Raw genomic sequence first — 5,586 nt, forward strand, 5'->3', positions numbered from 1 at the left:
ACGGTGGGTGACGCACAGAAGCTAGGGGAAAACACGGTTTGTCGAACCATTCGCAAGGTGGTCCTCGCTCTGCAGGAGTACATGAATAGTTTCATTAATAGTGTTCCCCGGACATTTATCGACCATGTCCATAAAAGAGGGCTTTTATATAAATTGCCGGTAAGATATATTGATAGAGTGACATCACATGAACACATAAAAAGCAAATTTCACAAATGGTACTATACAATACATGTTAAGAATTATTTTGAATCTTTTTTTATTATTATTCTGTTAATCTTATTTTCTGTGATATGAATCTTTAAATTAATTGTAACATTAACAGATATAACAATGATCTATTAAACATTTCATCTGCTGACGACTTGTGGTCATGAACGTATGATCACAAGTTTGGATGCCAAATGGCCTGGCTCCAGTGCTTGACTCACACATTTTCCATGAGTCTGTGTTGTGTCAGCGCTTTGAGGAAAGCAAGTTAAATTTGGTACAGTACAAAACACTTAATTTGAACTGAGATAGAAAAACCTACACAATAACCCCCTATCATGACCCTCAGACAGGGCCACAGCACCGCTTCAGTGTGGCCCTCAGTAAAACCAGAGTGAAGATAGAGATGACCTTTGGCCTCCTAAAGGCACATTTCAACTGTGTTCGGCGCTTAAGAGTCACCAGAGCGGGCATCACAGATAGTGTCTGCATGTGCCATTCTGCACAATATAGCCACCAGTAGAAAGGAGCGAGAAACACCACAAAACCAGCTTCTCCCCGATGAAACTTGACCACCCAGCTGGTGCAGATGTAGATGCAATCACCATACAATATTACACTTAATAAAAGCACATTGAAACTGCAGATAGGTCTCAAACTGTTTTATTGGTTTTGTGGGATGGGAGGGAGAAAGAGAGCAAGAGAAAGTTGCATTAATAAATATTCATACTAAACTATTACTTGGTTAAATAAGTTTTATCCAGCTGTTTGACCTCCATTTTTTTTTTTTTTTTTTTTGGAGCCTCCTCAGATTACAGTCCAACTCCTTTAGTGAACAGTCTAGTTCAAGACTCCTTTAGTGTGCAGTCTAGTTCAAGACTCCTTTAGTGTGCAGTCTAGTTCAAGACTCCTTTAGTGAACAGTCTAGTTCAAGACTCCTTTAGTGTTCAGTCTAGTTCAAGACTCCTTTAGTGTGCAGTCTAGTTCAAGACTCCTTTAGTGAACAGTCTAGTTCAAGACTCCTTTAGTGTGCAGTCTAGTTCAAGACTCCTTTAGTGAACAGTCTAGTTCAAGACTCCTTTAGTGTTCAGTCTAGTTCAAGACTCCTTTAGTGTGCAGTCTAGTTCAAGACTCCTTTAGTGAGCAGTCTAGTTCAAGACTCCTTTAGTGTGCAGTCTAGTTCAAGACTCCTTTAGTGTGCAGTCTAGTTCAAGACTCCTTTAGTGAACAGTCTAGTTCAAGACTCCTTTAGTGTGCAGTCTAGTTCAAGACTCCTTTAGTGTGCAGTCTAGTTCAAGACTCCTTTAGTGTGCAGTCTAGTTCAAGACTCCTTTAGTGAACAGTCTAGTTCAAGACTCCTTTAGTGAACAGTCTAGTTCAAGACTCCTTTAGTGAGCAGTCTAATTCAAGACTCCTTTAGTGTGCAGTCTAGTTCAAGACTCCTTTAGTGAACAGTCTAGTTCAAGACTCCTTTAGTGAACAGTCTAGTTCAAGTCTCCTTTAGTGAACAGTCTAGTTCAAGACTCCTTTAGTGAACAGTCTAGTTCAAGTCTCCTTTAGTGAACAGTCTAGTTCAAGACTCCTTTAGTGAACAGTCTAGTTCAAGACTCCTTTAGTGTGCAGTCTAGTTCAAGACTCCTTTAGTGAACAGTCTAGTTCAAGACTCCTTTAGTGAGCAGTCTAGTTCAAGACTCCTTTAGTGAACAGTCTAGTTCAAGACTCCTTTAGTGAACAGTCTAGTTCAAGACTCCTTTAGTGAGCAGTCTAGTTCAAGACTCCTTTAGTGTGCAGTCTAGTTCAAGACTCCTTTAGTGAACAGTCTAGTTCAAGACTCCTTTAGTGAGCAGTCTAGTTCAAGACTCCTTTAGTGAACAGTCTAGTTCAAGACTCCTTTAGTGTGCAGTCTAGTTCAAGACTCCTTTAGTGAACAGTCTAGTTCAAGACTCCTTTAGTGTGCAGTCTAGTTCAAGACTCCTTTAGTGAACAGTCTAGTTCAAGACTCCTTTAGTGAACAGTCTAGTTCAAGACTCCTTTAGTGTGCAGTCTAGTTCAAGACTCCTTTAGTGAACAGTCTAGTTCAAGACTCCTTTAGTGAGCAGTCTAGTTCAAGACTCCTTTAGTGAACAGTCTAGTTCAAGACTCCTTTAGTGAACAGTCTAGTTCAAGACTCCTTTAAGCCGCGTTTCCACCGCAGGAACTTTCCCCAGGAACTAGGAACTTTGGGCTGGTACTCGATGTGTTTCCACCGCAGGAACCAGGGTCTAAATGAAGTTCCGGGTAAATATTTCCCCCTCCGATAGTCCCTGCTCATGAGGTAGTACTTTTTCAAAGTTCAGGAACTTTCAGGGGTGGGACTTGTGCGCTGCACAAGCTGATTGGTTGTGTTCACGCCGCATTTTGGTTGGATGATTCCACGCAGCATTTATTTATTTTTAACCTTCCTTTTTAAAAAATCTATTGCGGTTCGTGTCGTTGCTTCATGCAGTAAGAGTTGTCTGTCTGCAAATATGGAATTTAATTTTTAAAAAACTGGTCTGCGCGTTCGTCCAGCCATCTCACGGTCAATGTCCGCAATAGCTGATAACATACAAATTTTATATCTAACGTTAGCATTACGAGCTACTGAACACGCTTTATCAGTGCACGTCTCTTTTCTGCCACAGCTTTTATTATCAAGTCATTATGCTTACACATTGTCATCTATTGCAAGGTTAGGTTAGTAACAAACAATTTACAAGACTGTCACTATTTATGATTGATAGACGGGGTTCAGGCTTTTTTTAAGCGTATTTGCGAAAGAGGATTTTTTTTTTTGCGCGTTCGTCCCAGGCATCTCACAATAACTGATAACATACGTTGTCTAATTTTATACGCATACGAGCTTTCTGAACACGCTTTAGTATCAGTGCTCGTCTATTTTGTTTTGTTAATTACCTCGTTAGTAAACCAATACATAACTGCAGCACAGTTTGAATCTCCTCCATACTTATTATAAATGTGGCGCAACTGCTGATTACTGTCCGTCGCAGACTGGGAGGAGCAGTTGCGCGCAGTTTACCTTCCCGGTACTTTAGACCGCGGTGTAAACGCAGAAAGCAACCGGTCTGGGGCAAAAAAAGTTCCTGGGAAAAAAGTTCCAGGTACAAATTGTTCCGGGTAATTTCGGTGGAAACGCGGCTTTAGTGTGCAGTCTAGTTCAAGACTCCTTTAGTGAGCAGTCTAGTTCAAGTCTCCTTTAGTGAACAGTCTAGTTCAAGACTCCTTTAGTGAACAGTCTAGTTCAAGACTCCTTTAGTGTGCAGTCTAGTTCAAGACTCCTTTAGTGAACAGTCTAGTTCAAGTCTCCTTTAGTGAACAGTCTAGTTCAAGACTCCTTTAGTGAACAGTCTAGTTCAAGACTCCTTTAGTGAACAGTCTAGTTCAAGACTCCTTTAGTGTGCAGTCTAGTTCAAGACTCCTTTAGTGAACAGTCTAGTTCAAGACTCCTTTAGTGAGCAGTCTAGTTCAAGACTCCTTTAGTGAACAGTCTAGTTCAAGACTCCTTTAGTGAACAGTCTAGTTCAAGACTCCTTTAGTGAGCAGTCTAGTTCAAGACTCCTTTAGTGTGCAGTCTAGTTCAAGACTCCTTTAGTGAACAGTCTAGTTCAAGACTCCTTTAGTGAGCAGTCTAGTTCAAGACTCCTTTAGTGAACAGTCTAGTTCAAGACTCCTTTAGTGAACAGTCTAGTTCAAGACTCCTTTAGTGTGCAGTCTAGTTCAAGACTCCTTTAGTGAACAGTCTAGTTCAAGACTCCTTTAGTGAGCAGTCTAGTTCAAGACTCCTTTAGTGAACAGTCTAGTTCAAGACTCCTTTAGTGAACAGTCTAGTTCAAGACTCCTTTAGTGAACAGTCTAGTTCAAGACTCCTTTAGTGAACAGTCTAGTTCAAGACTCCTTTAGTGAACAGTCTAGTTCAAGACTCCTTTAGTGAACAGTCTAGTTCAAGACTCCTTTAGTGAACAGTCTAGTTCAAGACTCCTTTAGTGAACAGTCTAGTTCAAGTCTCCTTTAGTGAACAGTCTAGTTCAAGTCTCCTTTTGTACAGGGCCCTGACTGAGTCTGTTTCCACCTGAAACATAATTCCATCACAAACATGATCATTACAAGTTTTCTGGAGGCTCATCAAATCACAAAAAGTTCCTTGACTTCCTACAAACACAGGACTGACTGTAATTTATGTCAAGGGTTTTAAATCCTTACCTTGTTCACATTTCTTCTGAAGCCCATTGGGGTAGAGGCCTCAGTTTCTGGGGCAGGTTGTGAAAAATCCTACAATAAAAGAGATGTGTAAGGGCCAGTCCCTTTTTTATGCCACACATTCAAATGTTTGCCATAATAAAAAGCCCAGTGCATTCACATCAGCAACTGTCTGAGAACACACAGACAGAGTGTCTTCATTTCCTCCACCCTAATAAATAAAAATAGGCCAATATAAAGCATAACGCTTGTAAAGCAGGTTATGTTTGGTGTTCTGTCTGCTGCATACTGACCTCTGTGTGGGAGACTGTGTGTATGTGTGCTGGCTTCAACAGGGACACTGTATTTCCCTCTACTGCAGAACATACAGTCAGCTATATTTAAAGTAGTAATGTATTGCACACGTACCCAGTGTTACTTGCTTAGAGGAGCCAGCACCAGGGTCAGATTGTACAGCACCTGTAATCCCATCCATAATCGGCCGTCCCTTATTGCCTACTCAGAGCCAACTCCTCCGCCACAGTGTATTCTGGTTTACTGAATTTAACTCTTTATTTCTGTTTGCTGCAAACAAGTGTTTGTGATAAAATGTTCACAAAAGTAATAAAAGGTTGTGGTAAATACTCACCACTTTGAATTATATTTTTATATTTTGTCTTTATCTGCTGGCAAGAACATTTGGAGTTGGGGTTGCATCTAAAAATCAATGAATATGAATCTCTCTTAGTACATACAAGCACATTTTTTATATATTATAAAAATAGGCTATAGGCTATATTACACATAGGCTACACATACATATATAGTATACATAATTTTACATAAATATAGAACGTATTTGTTTAACTTACACATTAACAATCAGCAATCTTTCTCCAACAGTCTTATCTTGCTTTGGCATCAGAGACCGTATTGTTTCGAGCTTGAAATACATATTTAAAGGGATAGTTCACTTTGAAATTAATTTTTGGTATGTTTTAGCTTACCTCAAGGGCATCCAAGATGTAGGTGTCTTTTTTTCCGCAGTAGTTTCAATTTTGATATTTTTAGGTCAAACCGTTCTTGTCTGTCAGTCATATAATGCAGGTCTATGGTCACTGTCTCAAAGAGCATGCACAGAGTCCAAATTAAAACAATTCC

At 40.0% G+C, this 5,586-nt stretch overlaps 1 long non-coding RNA gene across 1 annotated transcript; it reads right to left on the reverse strand.

Annotated features, from left to right (window-relative positions):
- Positions 1–4,062: 4,062 nt before the first annotated feature.
- LOC309492195 lies at positions 4,063–5,176 on the reverse strand. Its single transcript, XR_014203448.1, has 3 exons — positions 4,865–5,176; positions 4,450–4,518; positions 4,063–4,318 (listed from the first exon to the last, which is right to left on the reverse strand). It is a non-coding gene; the product is annotated as an uncharacterized lncRNA (long non-coding RNA).
- Between the last annotated feature and the right edge of the window lie 410 nt (positions 5,177–5,586).

This window comes from Leuciscus leuciscus (assembly GCF_965113295.1).
Source record: "Leuciscus leuciscus genome assembly, chromosome: 2".
NCBI lineage: Eukaryota > Metazoa > Chordata > Actinopteri > Cypriniformes > Leuciscidae > Leuciscus > Leuciscus leuciscus.